This window comes from Bos taurus, chromosome 10, assembly GCF_002263795.3.
Source record: "Bos taurus isolate L1 Dominette 01449 registration number 42190680 breed Hereford chromosome 10, ARS-UCD2.0, whole genome shotgun sequence".
Taxonomy (NCBI): domain Eukaryota; kingdom Metazoa; phylum Chordata; class Mammalia; order Artiodactyla; family Bovidae; genus Bos; species Bos taurus.
Genome location: NC_037337.1, coordinates 95,402,649 through 95,422,487, shown reverse-complemented (window position 1 = coordinate 95,422,487; position 19,839 = coordinate 95,402,649).

Sequence of the window (19,839 nt, the reverse complement as noted above, 5' to 3'; positions counted from 1 at the left end):
GATCCACATAGTCAAAGGCTTTGGCATAGTCAATAAAGCAGAAATAGATGTTTTTCTGGAACTCTCTTGCTTTTTCCATCATCCAGCGGATGTCAACTACTTCAACCATGAGAGATATATAAAAGCACATGAGGTTTCTTTTCTCTGTGGTTTTTTTTTTTTTTTTCCCTCTCCTTAATATACTCTCACTCTTCCTCTATCCCCAGTTCTCATGCTGTTCATTACTTGTTCAGGGTCCTCCTGAAATTTATTAGCTAACATGCCAGTTTGGAAAGTACTTTATAATTCTTTAGCTTCTACATCTTGATCTTCTTTAATAAAAATACATTTTTCCTAATGTGCATAGAATCATTGCCTTTTCTAACTGTTCTGATATAACAAATGTGATTCTAAAAACATGCTGCTTCTTAGTGATTTTGTAATACAATAGTCAGTACTGGGGCTTTCCTGGCAGCTTAGATGGTAAAGAATCTACCTGCAATGCAAGAGATCTGTGTTCAATCCCTGGATCTGGAAGATCCCCTGGAGAGAGGAATGGCAACTCATTCCAGTATTCTTGCCTGGAAAATTCCATGGATGGTGGAGCCTGGCAGGCTACAGTCCATGGGGTCACAAAGAGTTGGACACAACTGAGTGATTAACACTTTTTCAGTCAGTACCCTATCCTTTCAACTGGTAGCTGCATTTAATCTGTAACCTCTCATGCCTTAAATTGCAGAATGCTACAAAGTCCAAAGGAAATTTGGTTTGGAATGAAATGATCATTTGTCACTCAGAAAATCACACTGTGGAGAAAAAGTTACTAATCTAACTTCATGTAGGGCTTGCTGAGTCTTATTGGCCAACTTTTATGATATGGTAGACATATGAGTATTAAAATGTATATTAGAAAGAAAGCATATTGATTTTCTGCAATAATATTATTTATATAATTCAATTCAATTCTACTTAATGGTCTTTGAAAGCTTTGGTGCATCCTTTGATCTTGTTCCAGAACACTTAGCTTTATTTTAGTTTTTATTTTAATTAGAGAATTTAGAGGATTTTCTTACAGATTGAGCAGAACAGATCTGTTATGAATAGAAATTTAAGAGGAGACTTGATAGCGTGCATTGTGTCTGTGTTTTATATAGAGAGAGTATGTTATTTATAAACATACATCAAAAATAGTTCTGAAAGATTAGGAAAAATATTAAAACTCTCTCTACATAGAAAATCTGCAGATTTATATTAAAGCGCCTATAGGAATCACTAGAATGGTATAGATTAATTAGAATTTGTTCTGATTCTGTGGACTTGCTTCTATATTTTCACAAAAGTCAACATATACCTATAATTTGAAGTTAAAATGTAAACGAGATACTGTGGACTGTTGATTTAAGTTCTTCCACTGATAATAAAGGGCTTGAGTTTTAAGCACATTTTTTTTTTTTTTTAATGTGGGCTTTGTTTTCAGATCCAACATCGTGTTCCTGGAACCCTCATGCTCATATTAATACAAAACCATGTGTATTGAAAAGGACTTGATTGCCACTATGTGGCTCAAAGAAAGATCCCTGAATGGCATCTTTCTAATCCTCTCTGCTTTTCTTAGGTCCTTGAACCATTCCCTGTGGCCAGGATTCTGGAGCATTCTAACTTACATTACACTCTCCAACCTTGGATAAGGAAATATCAGTAGTATCACCAAAGCAAGACTGGGAATGGGGTGGGTACTTTTGGGTAGATGCTGGACAGAAGCTGATACACCTCTTACGAAACAAAAGATGAATGTGGAAAATTGACTAATTTCCAGCATAGCTTGTAAGTTTGATTAAGACATATACTATAACATGTGTGATATTAGGGTATTTTTTTATTGTTATGACCTAAATAACAGAGTCATAAAACAATGAAAGATGCTAATAATGGAACAGAATATGGTTTAGACATCTCCTCTTATAACCTGTAGCCTTAGGTTTCAAAAGGAAAGACAATAAAACCCCAAACTATGAAATCCCCAATCTTATGCTACTTCCAAATATTAAACTTCCCTCCATAAAATATTGAGGCATCAGAACTATTGCTCTATATCATTTTCTAGTTGAAGAGAATAATTCTAATCAACATCATAAAAACACAATGAACACCAGGATTGCATTTCTAAAAGTAGGGGAAATGTTTCTGTTTTCTTAATATGGTGACTAAACAATTGAACACATTCATTTATCTCTGTTGACACATTCTCATTTCCGTACTCCAAATGGCTTTGGGTCAGAAAGAAAGCATTTTTGCCAGGAACAAAACAGAAACATTCTTTATTCATAAAGTTACAACTGATGAAAAATTGAGGACTCTAATAACTATTCTTTTGCAACTTTCCAGTAACGTTTACAATTGGTAGTGCTAAGTTATCGACTACACAAAAATTTGGAGATGAAAAAAAAACATTTCAAATGTACAGTCATATTTTAACAAGAAGGCATAAGAATTTCAAAGGAGAACTTATGACTATAAGTATGTCTCTCATGTTTTATTTTTAATGCCTATGTTCTTAGTGCAAAAAAATCTCCTAAATGGAGAAGAGGATAATATAACCAGTGCACACAGAAAACAAAAAAATAAAAGGATAAAATGAACTCGCAACTAGAACCCTGAATTCATGTTATATTTTATATCTTGGGAATTTTGTGGTTAGAAAGATTTTTAAAAAGTAAACACATGTGAGCAAAGATGAGTTGGATTAATGGCTTTGCCAATTGAAACAGACTTCCCAAGCCAGCATGTAAAGGTACATCCAAGGAGGACACCATGTAGATAATTTTTAGCTACCTTGTGGACAAACGTGACTTTGTCCTGGTGATCTTAAGGGTCTCATACCCAGGTCTCACACCGAGTCCATGAGTGCTCCACTCAACCAGTTTTGTTTAGAAAGTCAGATCGGTCCATAAAGCGGCTCTTGGCTGAAGCTCTGTGGGTGATGTGGGCAGAGATGGCCATATCAGGGAGGTTGGCACCTGGGACTTTGAATTGCTTGGTTCAACCCACAGCCCTGGAAAAGTAATGCACCTTTGCAAATGAACAGCCTTTCCCAGCTCTTGGTTTTCTACTTGACTTTCCTGTAAATGTAAATCAGCATTAAAAAGCAGGGAGGATCTGACCTTCAGTGTTTACACTCCCGTGTAGCACTAGATGCATTTTAGAAGAGAGAAGGGCAAACCTCAAGTGATTTGAGGTTTACATTAGTGCGCCAAAGCAGCGCTATTAATCGGCATCTTCTGCGCACTCAGACCTCTTTCAGATGCAAAGCCTCTTTGGAAATATCTCCAGAGACCAGGCTTTCTTATCTCCTCTCAGGGAGTTCCCATTTTGGGTCTTGCCTGGAAATGGCCTGAGAACAGATTCTGCTTGCTGTTCCAGTAGTTCTCCACTTCCTAGGTGTAAAACCACAATTCACGGGAACTAATTTGTAAAAAGAAAAAAAAAAAATTACAGGTGTTATTAAATGCAAAAAATGTCTTTTGTGTGATATTTTACCCACCATTTCATCTTTTTGAGAGTTTACGCTTGGGCACGTCAGTCTAATCGGTACTGTGATGTTTAGGCGGGGGCGCTTGCTCTGGGGTTCTCCAGGAAGAAATGATTGCAACTCCGGTTCTCTGAAGTCAGGCTGAGTCAGGAAACCCCCAGCTGCTCTGCAGAGGAAGCGGCCCCGCCTGGCCAGGCTCACTGCAGATGCTGCTGGCTAACAGGGCAGGGCTCCTGGAGACCAGGTTATGAAACTGAGGGATTAGAATTCTTTCCAGCACCTGTTTGCCTATGGCTTTGCTATGGAAATTAAGCTAGGAATTTATTCTATAAGTCTAGACATTGAAGTTTAAATTTACTCCATTTTGAAAATGTACAGAGAATATGAAGCTTTTTTCCCCTATTTCCCTTTCACTAAAAGGTTTTATTACTTCAGACTAATAGTGTTGTTGCCCTCAGGGAAATGCCATTATGAACCTTTTTGAGACCTGTCAGGAAGCATACTGGAAAATCTTACTGATGGATTACCCAATGTGCACTGAGGTAGATTTATTCCCATTCATGTGAAGATGGCGGGGAAGGGGGTTGAGGGGGTGTGGGTGAGGATGGGAAACACATTAGAAACTGCTTCAGTAAATGAACAGCAGCATGTTGAAGAATTCTCAGAGTTTCTTTATAATTATATTATTAGGAAGAGATAATAATCAAGAGATTAAAAACCTCAAATCACTTGAGGTTTGCCCTTTTATCTTCTATTAACAATTGCATGTGTATATATGCATATTATACACAAATAGTATAGATTACTGTATCAGTCACAATATTTGTAAGCTTAGAATCTCCCTAGGAAACAGAGCTTGAAACAGGTATTTGCAAGAAGTAGTTTATTTTGAGATGTTTCAAGGAATAGTAGATCTGAAAAAGTATAGTGGCTCTTTCTAATCTAATAACAGTTTACAACATACTTCAAGAAAAAAGCAAAAGTATCTTGGAGTCAAAAGTCACTTATTTGCGAGATGAAAGACATATTGTCAAATATTAATGACAATAATAGCCCTGGGGTTTGCCTTCTAAATTAAATCAACATATCCTACTCAATTTCTGAACTGAATAAAAATAGACAAGGAGTAAGATATACAGATGCTAAAATATCAACATTCTTTTCTGATGGCAATGCATCCTGAATTTAAACCTTAGGTGCATGCATGCTCAGCTGTGTCCGACTCTTTGTGACCCCATGGACTGTAGCCCACCAGGCTCCTCTGTCCATGGAATTCTTCAGGCAAGCATACTGGAGTGGGCTGCCATTTCCTTCTCCAAGATATCTTGCTGACCCAGGATTGAACTTGCATCTCTTGTGTCTACTGCATTGGCTGCTGCTGCTGCTGCTAAGTCGCTTCAGTCGTGTCCGACTCTGTATTGGCAGGTGGGTTCTTGACTACCTGAACTACCTGGAAGCTCTTTAACCCCAGACATACACAGCTTATTCTTCCAATACTGGATATCCCTTGACAACCACAAGCTCTTTCTGTAGTGTCTGAAATAGTACCAAGTGCAAAGTACACCCATGAAGTACTGAGCAAACAGAAAGTGAAAGTTGATCAGTCGTGTCCAACTCTTTGCAACCACATGAATAGTTGATGGAATTCTCTAGGCCAGAATACCGGAGTGGGTAGCCTTTCTTCCCAACCCAGGGATCAAACCCAGGTCTCCTGCATTGCAGGCATATTCTTTACCAGCTGAGCCACAAGGGAAGCCTGAACAAATAAGCAGAACAAGAGTAAGCAGAACAGGAGACAAATTCTCTGTGGGCCACCAGGATCAAGATCAAGGAATATATGACCAAGCAAGTCAAATTTATTATTCCTATGTTTAAATATTAAATATCAGTAATGTGTAGGAACCATTTATCCCACCTCAACAATCATTAAACTATTTATAGTATAAAAAGTACTATAGCACAACTTATTCATGTAGCACAATTAACTCTTCTTGGATAGATGTATTTCTATAAAAAAAATTCTAAGAAAACTCCTGATTAAAAGAATTTTGGAGTGAAACTGAAAATCTGAGGAGCCTGCCTGTGAGTAAAATCCTATTGCCTGAGACAACAAAATGATATTTCGTTGGCTATTGTTAAAACATAAAAGAGTGTGGTTGCAGACACAGGAGCTGGCAAAATGCTGAAAGATATGCAGTTTATTAAATTCACTGATAGTTTTTTGAGTAGAAGTGTGTGTGTGAAAGTAAATGAACTTGGTACTCACTCGATGAAGAACAGACTGAGAGAGCATATAGAGATAAAGTACCTGAAAAGGCAAGAGTCATGAAGAAGTAAGCTATCAGAGATGATCTGGAATCGTGCAATGGTTTCTGCATTCTTGTAGTTAAAGGAACTGTGAGCTTGAACCAAGTTAACTGAAATCTGAAAAGTGAAGAAAGTTTCCATGTGCTATTGTGTTATCAGTATTTGAGATCTGTTAACTCATTGAATCCATTAGTAACTACATAATTTAAGTTTTTTTTTTTTTTTTTTTAAATAAAAAAGAAGGCTAAAATTATTCAATGAGAAGCTGACCGGAACAATCATAAGAGAAAGTTTCAAAGTTTGTACTTTTAACTACTGTACTTCATATCGTCAAATAACTAAACAAAAAAAATAAATAAACTAAATTGAAAGTAAGCATATTCCACAGCAACAACACTTCGGGGTAGGATCTAGCACTGAATATCCTGTAAACGTGAAAAGCGCCCTTTGGTCCATTACATGCTTTATGCATGTTTAATAAGTGACGAGACATGCTGAGTGTCTCATCCTTCCACATCATGTTTGTAGCAGAACCAATCTTGACATAATGAAGACTTTGTTGCTGCTGTTGTTCAGTTGCTTAATTGTGTCCAACTCTTCGCAACCACACAGACTTCAACACACCAGGCTTCCACCTTCAATCTTTCCCAGCATCAGGGTCTTTCCCAGTGAGTCAGCCAAAATACTGAAGTTTCAGCTTCAGCATCATTCCTTCTAGTAAATATTCAGGGTTGATTTTCATCAGGATTGACTGGTTTGCTCTCCTTGCAGTCCAAGGGACTCTCAAGAGTCTTCTCCGGCATCACTTTTGAAGGCATCAGTTCTTCAGCTCTCAGCCTTTTTTATTGTCCAGCTCTCACATCTGTACATGACTACTGGAAAAATAATAGCTTTGACTATATAGAACTTTGTAGGAAAAATAATGTCTCTGCTTTTTAATACACTGTCTAGATTTGTCATTGCTTTTCTTCCAAGGAGCAAGCGTCTTTTATGAGAATTTACAACATAGTTTCTTGACTAATCCAGGTGATAGATTTATGTGTGTGTGTGTGTGTGTGTATGCTTATTTTATTCACTTTTGTCAAATAGTCATGTGAAGTGTAGGTGTGTAACTTATTTTTGTTCATTGATCTTAAAAACAACTCCACGAAAATGGACAAAGTTTTTGTTGTTCAGTCGCCAAGCCATGTTGAACTCTTCAGGACCCCATTAACTGCAGCACACCAGGCTTCCCTGACCCTCACCATCTCCCAGAGTTTGCCAAAGTTCATGTGCATTGAAGTGGTGATGGACAGGACTTATTAAAAGAAAAAAAAAAAAAAAGACAAGTTTGCCGTCCCCACACCTGATTTTTTTAAAACGCAAACAGTAACCCCCTGATCTATGATACTCTTATCTCCAAGTTTCGATGTCATGAAATTGAAGCTCTGCTTTTTATTTTCTTCAAATCTCCTCCTCCAGCCTGGTCCTTCTGAAGTCCATTTCTATATCTTGAGAGGGAAACATTTATTACATTTTCTAAGAAATCATTTTAAAACAGTTCCCAGAATAGCATCACATTCTGTTTCAAAGATGATGACCATCTAACCAAAACAAAGAGCATTCCTGGTTTTGTAGTCCAAATCTAACACTCTCCTCCAAGCTTATCATTCAAGAAGGAAATGGTAACAGAATGTCTCAGAGAATATAAACATCTTTCTCGATTTCTGAGATGTGCAAGATATTTGTCTCAACCACTTGGAATACTAGAGTGTTTTGTCATGTCCTCTTGAAAAAACAAACCTCTACTTTGGTTAAAATAATAACACTTCAGTAATATCAAAATACTTCTTATTTTTCTGTCGAATAATGAAATCTCTCCAATTCCCACCTCCCAACAGAATTGGTTTATACATTTCTACCTAATTGACTTGTAATGATTTGCAGTTTTGCAAAATAGAATGATATTCTTTTATTATTAAAATGTTCTTCGTATTCCTTCCAATTCATGTCACTTTATACTTTTTGCTGAAAATTAAGGCACTTTAAGAAAGAAGACTTTGACAGAGATTAAAAAAAATTCCCTGTACCCTAATTCTCCTTTCTTCATTCTCCTTAAAATAGATAATACTACCTCTTCACTGTAAGTAAAATAGCATGAAAGATTAAAAAAGAAAGGGAATATTATGATAGGAAAAGATGGGAAGGAAGAGACAAAAAGGGAATAGAATAGAGATATAAATTCCTTCCCTGTCTCATATTTGGTACAAGGACAGCCCTTAACATATATGTATAAAATGATTCTTTGATTTTGAGTGTAGGAATTTCAAGACACATACTAAAGTACCAGTTAGACTGCTTTACTTATTCTACTGATAATTATAAACAAATGGACATGAGAGAGACCTGTGGTTTCTGATCTTCAATATATCAATCTGTGAAATGGATAAAATAACAGTATTTTTCTAACTTGTATGTGATTTATAGTTGTATTTCCAGCATGTTTAAAGTGTACATGTACATGGCCCATGACAGTTCTGTAATAATTATCTGTGAAATTAATAAAACAATTTCATGTATTTCAAATACTGGCACAAGGAAGACATTCCCTAAATTATGGGTAATTTTAGCATTGATTTTTGTGTTTTTACAAAGTGATGAGTCCTGGGGCTGCTCATCCTTCATTATAGGTTTTACTGCACTGGTCAGTACAATAATCAGATTATTTTGGGGATCATTATGTATGCATGGCTTGCGGATCATTTTAACATTACAGGAAAGATCCCTATCACCATCATTTCCACCTCCATCTCATATCCTTCAACTGGCTGACAATTCAACTTGGTGTGGAAAAAGCTGGTGATCAAAACTCATTTCTGAAAGGCTGCATGACTCATCTACTTACCTCAGTTTTTATACATGTACTGATTGAAGCTGTCTGACACCCTTAAGTAGGTATGCTAATTGGGAGCACCTTCCTGAGGTGAACATGTGCTTATGGACATTACGAGAATTGCAGTCATGTTACTGACTCCCCTTTGGCCAAGACAGTGGGAGAGTTGACATGAGAATTGGGCTTAGTGATTGAGGAGAAAATATAGAAGAAAACAGCAAAGTCAACTGTGAGGAGACATATTCTGAAAATGAGCACTGTGATATGGAATGGCAGTTGAATTAACTTGTTCTATCAGTTCAGAGCTGTGGATCCAGTAGGAATGGGTGCAGTGATGGGTCACTTCAGAAGGTATATTTTCTAGTATTCTTTGGTCCCACACAGATTTGGAGGGATGTCTACAGCTTTTTGTTGTTGTTCAGTCACTAAGTCATGTCTGACTCTTTGTGACCCCATGGACTACAGCATGTCAGGCTTTCCTGTCCTTCACTATCTCCCAGAGTTTTCTCAAACTCATGTCCATTGAGTTGGTATGCCATCCAAAAGCCATCTCATCCTCTACAGCTTACAAGAAAGCAAGTAGAAGACACTGGACATCATCAGCAGAAACTTGTGTAAGTAGATCCATCTAGCGATCAATGCTTTCAGCCCAAAGCATGGAAGCATATTGGGCACACCATGCACACCTAGAAATAATGTCAATTATGGGAGAATAGTGGAGTCATGGTGACTGCAGCCATGCAATCAGAAGACAATTGCTTCTTGGCAGGAAAGCGATGACCAACCTAGACAGTGTGTTGAAAAGCAGAGACATTACTCTGCCGACAAAGGTCCATATAGTCAAGGCATGGTCTTCCCAGTGGTCACATAGTGTTGTGAGAGTTGTACCGTAAAGGCAGAACACCAAAGAGTTGGTGCCTTTGAACTGTGGTGCTGGAGAAGACTTCTGAACATTCGCTGGACAGCAAGGAGACAAAGCCAGTCAATCTTAAGGGAGATAAGCCCTGAATACTCACTGGAAGGACTGATGCTGAAGCTGAAGCTCCAGTACTTTAGTTATCTGATGTGAACAGACTCATTGGAAAAGTCCCTGATGCTGGGAAAGATAGAGGGCCGAAGGAGAAGAGGGCATCGGAGGATGAGATGGCTGGATGCCATCACCAAGGTAATGAACGCAAACTTGGGCAAACTCTGGGAGATGGTGAGGGACAGGGAAGCCTGGCGTGCTGCAGTCCATGGCGTCACAAAGAGTCAGACACCACTGGGTGACTGAACAACAACAGCGGAGTCATAGAAATAGTAATAGCTCTTATAAGCCTCTTTCCTTTCCACTGAAAATGCTTATCATTCAGGGATGTATGTGACATTAGAAGTTGCTTCTGGTGGAATACTGCAGTATTCCAAAGCATATTGCAGCATAACCAGCCTGCTACTAGATGGCATTCTTTCCTTCCTTCCTCTTCTGCTCTCCCTGTCTTTCTCTCTATCTGCCTTCTTCCCTCCCTTTTTCCCTCTTTATTTTCCTTCCTTCTCACTAAAACAATTTTTTTTTTCTGACATTGCAGTTAGCTGGCTAACATTTTGGGACTCTGATTCCAAACCACACAGATGCTTAAAGGAAATTCCCCACTCCCCTAAATTTCTGAGTGGAACTGATGCAATAAGAAATACAAAAACCCCTAAAATCACTCAAGTTTTCCTGGCAGATACTAAGCTCATAACCCTCTAAGAACTATGAGAATCATAGTGCAGTGTTCCTGACAGGGGAAACCAGAGATTAAATAAAGTCAGGTCCATATACTGCTCTATTGCATTCTTTCAAGAGCTTTGCTTTTAAACCTGGAGACAGACAGGATGCTGTTGATTTAAACATTACGAGAAGGTCACTTATTAAAAGTCTTTCTCCCACACATTAAAAAACCCACAAGAAAATATCTTGTTGAAGCTCAATTCCCAGTACCTCAAAAGTCCTATCTCTTTCCTGCTTCAATCCCTTGGCACATTCCTACTACCCCAATAGCCACCGAAACCCAACAGCTGCTTAGGGTGGAATTGACTAAAATTCTCAGACAGCTGTTAGGGATAGTTTTCAACCACAAAGAAATGTAAGTTGAAAAGTTCACAGCAAACGTTTTTCCATTCTCAAAGTAGGAGACTACTGCATTTTTGATAACCTTATAAAGGGGAGATCACTTGATAAGAAAAAAAAATCATGTTTGAAAGTGGTAAATTCAATTGTCACTAGTAAATTAACAAATATTTTAAGGATATAATACAGAACTGTGAAGAAGCTACTGGTGCTTTTGTTAACTGCTAGTTGGGATACTAAAAAGAACATTTCAAAAGTTTAAGAATGCTTATGCAAGTTAAAAAAATAGAAAAAGACATTCTATATTACTGACTAAAATTTTGTACATAGAGCAGGACAAACTGTCTTCAGTTATAAAAGCAATTTTACAAAATAATATTTGAAGACTCTAAAGAATGTTAATTATATATTAAGTAAAATGATTATAAAACATTAAATAAAATAGCTTTATTTTGTATATATATGTGTGTGTATGTACATACCTATGTATACATAGGTATATATACATACATATGTATATGTATATTGCTGTTGTTTAGACATAAGTCATGTCTGACTCTTACAACCCCATGGACTGTAGCCCACCAGGCTCCTTTGTCAATAGTATTCAGGACAGTTGCTCATTGAATTGCACTGCTGAGAGATGAGGAAGCTGTGCTCTATCCATTAACATCCATCCCTCACTGCTTGAGGGTCATTGTTCCAGAGTATTAATGTCCGCTTTGAAGGTGTGCTCCACAAAGTTCACAGACAACTGCCGGGAAGGGGCTGGGACACCACCAGAACCTCCACGTTAGCCTTGTAGGGTGTCTGCATTTATAAGTGAATATGCTCTTTAGCAGGCTCCCCAGGTGCCTCAGTAGTAAAGAATCCGCCTGCAATGCAGGAGCTGCAGGAGATGTGGGTTCGATCTCTGGATCAGGAAGGTCTCCTAGAAGAGGGCATGGCAACCCACTCCAGTATTCTTGCCTGGAGAATCCCATGGACCAGAGGAGCCTGGTGGGCTACAGTTAATAGGGTCACAAAGAGTCAGACATGCCTTAGTATGTAGGCAAGCATGCTCTTCAGCAGAAGAAGCTATCCCTGGATTGAGAGGATGAGATGGGAGAGTAGAAAGCTAATCTTGAGTTCCAGTTTTGCTTCTTGCTAGCTCTGAGGGCTTCAACAAACATTGAACATCTCTGAGTACTAATGTCCTCATCTATGAAATATCAACAACACTGCCTACAATCTTTCCTTAAAATAACACCAAACATAATCCTGTTTCAATAAGATGATAAGGAACTAAGATGTGCCTCATTTTTCCGCCTCCATTTTCCAACTGTGTTTGAAAAATACAGACCAAGAAGTTAAAAGTAAATTGGAAACTTGTTCCTGGAACAGAATCGGGATTAATAGGACGTCACCAATTTCATTAGCATTTTAGGAGTGCATATTCTCTGTGTTAAGAGAGTATTGTCACCATAACTATTTGCATTTTGGTCTCAGTGGACATCTGAACCTTAGGGTCTTTGTTTCTCTGGGGCCAACATGAATGAAATCCTCTTTAGTAACTTTATTCCTGGTTATTATAACCATATCTCCTCTTTCCTTAACTGATAAATTCCTTCTCCAAGAGTCTGCTATTTCTTTTTTTGATAACAGATATTTATTTCAATGTGTATTAGGAAAAATGATCTGGACCATAAAACTCATAATCTATTCCTACTGTGGTTATATTTAGTGGAGGACTTTATAAGTTCCATTTCCTCCCTGCAGGGGGAGAGTGTGACCCTCAGGTCTGTGAGGAAGGTTCCCATGACTCCTCCCTCACCCCCGTGCTCGGTTTTTGCACGTTCAGTCACACTCACCACGTTGGCCCTCAGCTCATCTTTCATGGCTGGCCAGCTGCCAACACTGCTTTGAACTGTGGAAAATCTGAGAAGTGCTTGATAGCTTTTTATATAGCTTGGTTTGATACCAATAACTCTTGAGTGTGGATGTCAAGGCAACAAAGCTGCAGCTCGCAAAAGAGAGAAAAATAATAAAAGAAATCCCCAAAGATATTAAGTGAATAATCTGCAAAATGCTCAGAAGAATTTTCTTATTGTTTCTCTGTGTGTTTCTCAGAGTGCCTTGTTAATTAAGGTTCAGGACCAAGAAGTGAATCTATCATCAAGCCTCCATCCCTCCTGCATGCATAACAAATTGCTCACATAAGCTGTCCCCAGATCTCATCATCTCTCACTTCCCTCCTTCAGGAACTTTAAAGCATTGAGCAGGGTAGACTAGGCAGCAGTTGCATTATGTGAGAATTATGATTTGCCTTTAGCTGCAATTTTCAAATATTTATTAGACCAAGATTAGGGGCAGAACCGAACAGGATCTCTGAACAAGTCCTTTGAATTAATAGCTTCAGTAATTTAGGAGGTTTGAAGAGCAGGAATATTGGGGGGTTGGGAAGGTGGGACAGCGGCCCACCCAGATTTATAAAATAAATCGATATCCTTTTCTATTAGGATAATTTCTCTATAGACGCTGCTAAACAGCAGGGCTGAAGCTCAGGCTTAGATCACTCCTTTTCTAAAGTCAAAGCATCCACAACAGGCCCAGCATTTGGACCATGAGTATTTTTTCCCCCAAAGGGTCCCCAGAGAGAGAAAGAAAAGCATAGATGAGCTTTAAGTAAATGGAGCCTTGCCAACGAATTCGGTATAGTCATTTGTCTTTGGTACTTAAACAGAGCAGAGAAGGAAGTTCTTGAAGTAAACTCTGGGCTGAGCAGAACACTGTCAATTCAAAATAATTGGAATTTATTACCAGAAACTAAATAGAATAGGCAAGTGCATTCTTACTTGCTCCTGAACTTTTCTTTTGATGCAGTTAATCCTATCAAGGTATAAAATAAAATGTATGTATTATCAAGTTTAGAACTATCTTGGGGTAATTTTGTGAACTGTATTCAAGCTGTGGTACTTGACACTTTTAAATATATATATAATATATATATATATATTATATATATATTATATAGATATATTTAATGTGGGCCATTTTTAAAGTCTTTACTGAATTTGTTACAATATTGCTTCTTATATTTTTTTGTTTATTTTTTGGCTGTGAGGCTTATGGGATTTCAGCTCCCAACCAGGGGTGAAATCCACACCCCCTACATTGGAAGGTAAAGTCTTAACCACTGGGCCATCAGGGAAGTCCTTACTACTGGACTTTTTTTTTTTTAACTTACCCCATTCAACTCTCTTTTGATTCATCTCTGCTAACACTTTCCCATCTTTCCTCAGCAACTTAGTATCAGAGTAAAGACATTAAGTAGTAATATTGAGAGATGTGTATTTTTTACATTTTGGCTTGAGTAATGCCCTTCATTCATATGTTGAAGTCTTAACCTCCAGTGCCTCAGAACATGACTTAATTTGAAGATAGGGTCTCTACAGAACTGATCAAGTTAAAATGAGTTTATTAAAGTGGGGCCTAGTCCTATAGGACTGGTGTTCTTGTAAAAGGGGAAATTAGTACAGAATCCTGCATACATGGAGAATGCCACTTGAACATGAAGATACTACATAAGTATCTGAAATTACGCATTCTTTGTTTCTATCGCGCAGAGAACTTATTAAACTACAGATGTCATTAGGAACAATTCAGAGTCTAGAGGAATAGTCCAGATAGAAAAATGGGAACTAGAATAGAATAATGGTACAGCTCTTTTGGAATAATAGTGACATTCAATTACCGAGGAAGAGAAGAAAGTTAATTATCATGAATATAGCTGGAATAACCTTATATCTGCTTAAAGAGCCTAGTTCTTGATTTGAATCTGTACCTTCAGTTAATTTGTATATGTTCACATACAGTGTCTAGAGTTCCATATTCCAATTATAAAATTAATCACAAGAAATACACCAGTTACCTTTATGCTTAACAAGATGTCCAAAAATTGTTAAAATCCCTACAGTTTATTTAATGATTGGAGGCAAGCTGTGTTGTGGGATGAAACATTGCCTCTCTTTTACCCCAAGGAAGGAGAATTCATGTTTAATAAGAGTGCAAAAGAGAAGAGATGGAAAAGCAGGGATTTTTTTTAATCCAACTGGAAGATGAATTTCCTCAGGCTCACATTTCCATTAAAGGGGTGTTGCTTTTTTCCACAATCCTCAAAAACTTTTCAAAATCCCTCTAAAAATCAGCTATGCTTTCTTTCCAACAGTAAGTTTCAAATAAGCAGACTAACATTTCTTTGCTCATACAAAGAGATCTAAATGACGTTTTTTAATATGTGTGTATTCTCTGTTGCTTAATGCATGTAAAACCTTTTGAAAGGAGCCAATATTTTATTGCCATAAGCTTTTTATCCAATAATGCTAAAGAAGCTGAAGTTGAATGGTTCAATGAAGACCTAAAGACCTGTCAGAACTAACACCCCAAAAAGATGTCCTTTTCATTATAGGGGACTGGAATGCGAAAGTAGGAAACTCCAAGAAACACGTGGAGTAACAGGTAATTTGGCCTTGAAGTACAGAATGAAGCAGGGCAAAGGCTAATAGAGTTTTGCCAAGAGAATACACTGGTCAAAGCAAACACCCTCTTCCAACAACATGAGAGAAGACTCTGCACATGGACATCACCAGATGGTCAACACCGAAATCAGATTGATTATATTCTTTGCAGCCAAAGATGGAGAAGCCAAAACAAGACCAGGAGCTGACTGTGGCTCAGATTATGAACTCCTTATTGCCAAATTCAGACTTAAATTGAAGAAAGTGGGGAAAACAACTAGTCAATTCAGGTATGACCTAAATCAAATCCCTTATGATTATACAGTGGAAGTGAGAAATAGATTTAAGGGACTAGATCTGATAGACAGAGTGCCTGATGAATCTATGGAACAAAGTTCGTGACATTGTACAGGAGGCAGGCATCAAGACCATCCCCAAGAAAAAGAAATGCAAAAAAGCAAAATGGCTGTCTGAGGAGGCCTTACAAATAGCTGTGTAAAGAAGAGAAGCAAAAAGCAAAGGAGAAAAGGAAACATATACCATTTGAATGCAGAGTTCCAAGGAATAGCAAGGAGAGGTAAGAAAGCCTTCCTCAGCAATCAATGCAAAGAAATAGAGGAAAGCATTAGAATGGGAAAGACCAGAGATGTCTTCAAGAAAATTAGAGATACCAAGGGAACATTTGATGGGATCAATAAAGAACAGAAATGGTATGGACCTAACAGAAGCAGAAGATATTAAGAAGAGGTGGCAAGAATACACAGAAGAACTGTACAAAAAATATCTTCACTACCCAGATAATCACAATGGTGTGATCACTCACCTAGAGCCAGACATCCTGGAATGTGAAGTCAAGTAGGCCTTAGGAAGCATCACTATGAACAAAATTAGTGGAGGTGATGGAATTCCAGTTGAACTATTTCAAATCTTAAAATATGATGCTGTGAAAGTGCTGCACTCAATATGTCAGCAAATTTGGAAAACTCAGCAGTGGCCACAGGACTGGAAAAGGTGAGTTTTCATTCCAGTCTTAAATAAAGGGAATGCCAAAGAATTGTCAAACTACCTCACAATTGTACTCATCTCACACGCTAGTAAAGTAATGGTCATAATTCTCCAAGCCATGCTTCAGCAATATGTGAACTGTGAACTTCCTGATGTTCAAGCTTGTTTTAGAAAAGGCAGAGGAAACAGAGATCAAATTGCCAACATCTGCTGAATTGTTGAAAAAGCAATAGTGTTCCAGAAAAACATCTACTTCTGCTTTATTGACTATGCCAAAGCCTTTGACTGTGTGGATCACAATAAACTGTGGAAAATTCTGAAAGAGATGGGAATACCAGACCACCTGACCTGCCTCTTGAGAAATCTGTGTGCAGGTTAGGAAGCAACAGTTAGAACTGGACATGGAACAACAGACTGGTTCCAAATAGGAAAAGGAGAACATCAAAGCTGTATATTGTCACCCTGCTTATTTAACTTATATGCAGAGTACATCATGAGAAATGCTGGGCTGGAAGAGGCACAAGCTGGAATCAAGATTGCTGGAAGAAATATCAATAACCTCAAATATGCAGATGACACCACCCTTATGGCAGAAAGTGAAGAGGAACTAAAAAGCCTCTTGATGAAAGTGATAGAGGAGAGTGAAAAAGTTGTCTTAAAGCTCAACATTCAGAAAACTAAGATCATGGCATCCAGTCCCATCACTTCATGGCAAATAGATGGGGAAACAGTGAAAACAGTGGCTGACTTTATTTTTGGGGGCTCTAAAATCACTGCAGAGGGTGACTGAAACCATGACATTAAAAGACACTTATTCCCTGGAAGGAAAGTTATGACCAACCTAGACAGCATATTAAAAAGCAGAGACACTACTTTGAAAACAAAGGTCCATCTAGTCAAGGCTATGGTTTTTTCAGTAGTCATATGTGGATGTGAGAGTTGGACTATTAAGAAAACTGAGTGCTGAAGAATTGATGCTTTTGAACTGTGGTGTTGGAGAAGACTCTTGAGAGTTCCTTGGACTGCAAAGAGATCCAACCAGTCCATCCTAAAGGAGAGCAGTCCTGGGTGTTCATTGGAAGGAATGATGTTAAAGCTGAAACTCCAGTACTTTTTGGTCACCTGATGTGAAGAAATTACTCACTGGAAAAGACTCTGATGCTGGGAAAGATTGACAGCAAGAGGAGAAGGGGATGACAGAGGATGAGATGGTTGGATGACATCACTGACTCAATAGACATAAGCTTGGTTAAACTCCAGAAGTCAGTGATGGACAGGGAGAGGCCTGGTGTGCTGCAGTTCATGGTGTTGCAAAGAGTCGGACATGACTGTGTAACGGAACTGAACTGAACTGAAGTTTTTATAAAAAGATTTCATCAGCATATTTGTGATAAAGTGTTTATAAATTAAAAGTAAACTATTAGGTTTACATATTTTTTTTAGCACATCTTGTAGTCTACTGTGTATAGCAATATACCTCTATAGAATTTCCTTGAGAAATAGCAAGCTGATATAACTACAGCCCTTACAGTATAACTCACTGATAGAAGGTATTCCTAGAGCGTGCAATCTGATGAGAAGAAGCTGGGTAGAGCAGTATTCTAACAACATGAGCAAGGTGACCTTTAATGGCTTTTCTTTTGAAACTCCTTAGAGGCAAATTAGAGAGGAGGATGATGTAATGGACTCTTTCTGCATGTTGGGTAAAGTGCTCATTATTGCTCCTCCCCCACTTTGGTTTAATTCGTTTCCTACACTGATAAATGCTGACTTTGGTTCTAAACCTACTTGCCAAGACTGACACAGCGGCGATGCGTTCAAGTGTCATGTTAACTCAGCCAAACTGTCATTTGCAGAAGCCTTTGTAAATTGACTTTGTATTGAGCTGGTAACATCTGACTAATTTCTACTAATACTGCACAGCAGCTATAACCACTTTTGAGGAGCCCATTAGCCTTGTTTAACTGGCATCATAAATAATAAATTCAAACTGCTGGGAATTGGCTTATATTCTGTACTGCTTTTTGACGTATTTTTGGAGTCAGGTACATAATTTCACACTGATGATTCTGCTAAACCCAGAGGCTTGTATCTGTTATTCTTACATCCCAACCAAATATTTTAAAGAAATAAGGCATCGGCTGCACTTCTCTTATATTCCTAATGTTACAATTTTGTTTATGGAAAATAAAAATGTGTAATTATCTAACAGTTCTTTGGCAGGTTATTTGAATTGCACCCTGGGCTGATTTTTCAGGTCTCCTTCAAACCATTCCCACCCTTATCTCCTTTCATCCGGGTTAGTATTGCAGGTCCGGTATGAAAATCTAAGGGATTCTCAAACTTTTCAAGAAATAAAATGAAGGCAGCAATAGAGACTAGAGAAATAGATTATGGCCAAAAAACTGAGAGTCAGCTTTGAGCACATTCGCTTGCTACAGTGTAGAGGGGAAGTGTTCTGACTTGAGTCTGGCTCTTACTGGGGATGTACTGGGAATAATATTTGTCCAACATATGTCCTTTAAAGAAACAAAGAGCAAATGAGGATGGTGGTTTTTATTTTAGCTTTTGCTAAATTATTTGTATTGGGTATAGTCGTTTTATAACAAAGAGACTTAGCTACATATATCCCCTCTTTTTTGGATTCCCTTCCCATTTAGGTCACCCTAGAGGATTGAGTAGAGTTCCATTAACAAAAATACGTGGAATCTGGAAAACTGGTATAGACGATCTTATATGCAAAGCAGAAATAGAGACACAGACAGAGAACAAACACACAGGCACCAAGAGGGGGAAGAGGTGTAGGATGGATTGTGTGGTTGAGATTGACATATATACACTATTGATACTCGTGTAAAATTGATAACTAGTTAAGAAGATGGCCATTGAAGAAGAAGCAGCAAAATAAGAATCAATTAATACGGTAGCATGGGCTATAGCAGTATTATGGGTTAAAGTAGTGTAGGGACTTTAAAATGTCCTCTTATAAATATGTTATGAGGTAAGGAAAGCACTTTATCATTATTATTATTACTAAGTTAAAAGACAAAAAGAAAAGGGTAGGAAGGGCAAATGGTGCCAGTCCGTTGCCCTAAAAGACATGTTCCTCGCGCTCTGAGGAGGGTGCTGCTGTGGATATGGATTTCGTGACACAGTCATCAGCAGGAGTTGGCTTTGCTGGGTCTCATCTTTCTCTGGGTTTGTCTTCTGGAAGGGCTCTTAGAGTGCAACTGATCACAAAGCATCGTGGCAGCTCCATCTCTTGTCTGCAGACTCACTGCTGCTGCTGCTGCTGCCAAGTCGCTTCAGTCGTGTCCAACTCTGTGCGACCCCATAGACGGCAGCTCACCAGGCTCCCCCGTCCCTGGGATTCTCCAGGCAAGAACACTGGAGTGGGTTACCACTTCCTTCTCCAACGCATGAAAGTGAAAGTGAAGTCGATCAGTCATGTTCGATTCTTAGCAACCCCATGGACTGCAGCCTACCAGGCTCCTCTGTCCATGGGATTTTCCAGGCTAGAGTACTGGAGTGGGGTGCCATTGCCTTCTCCGGCAGACTTACT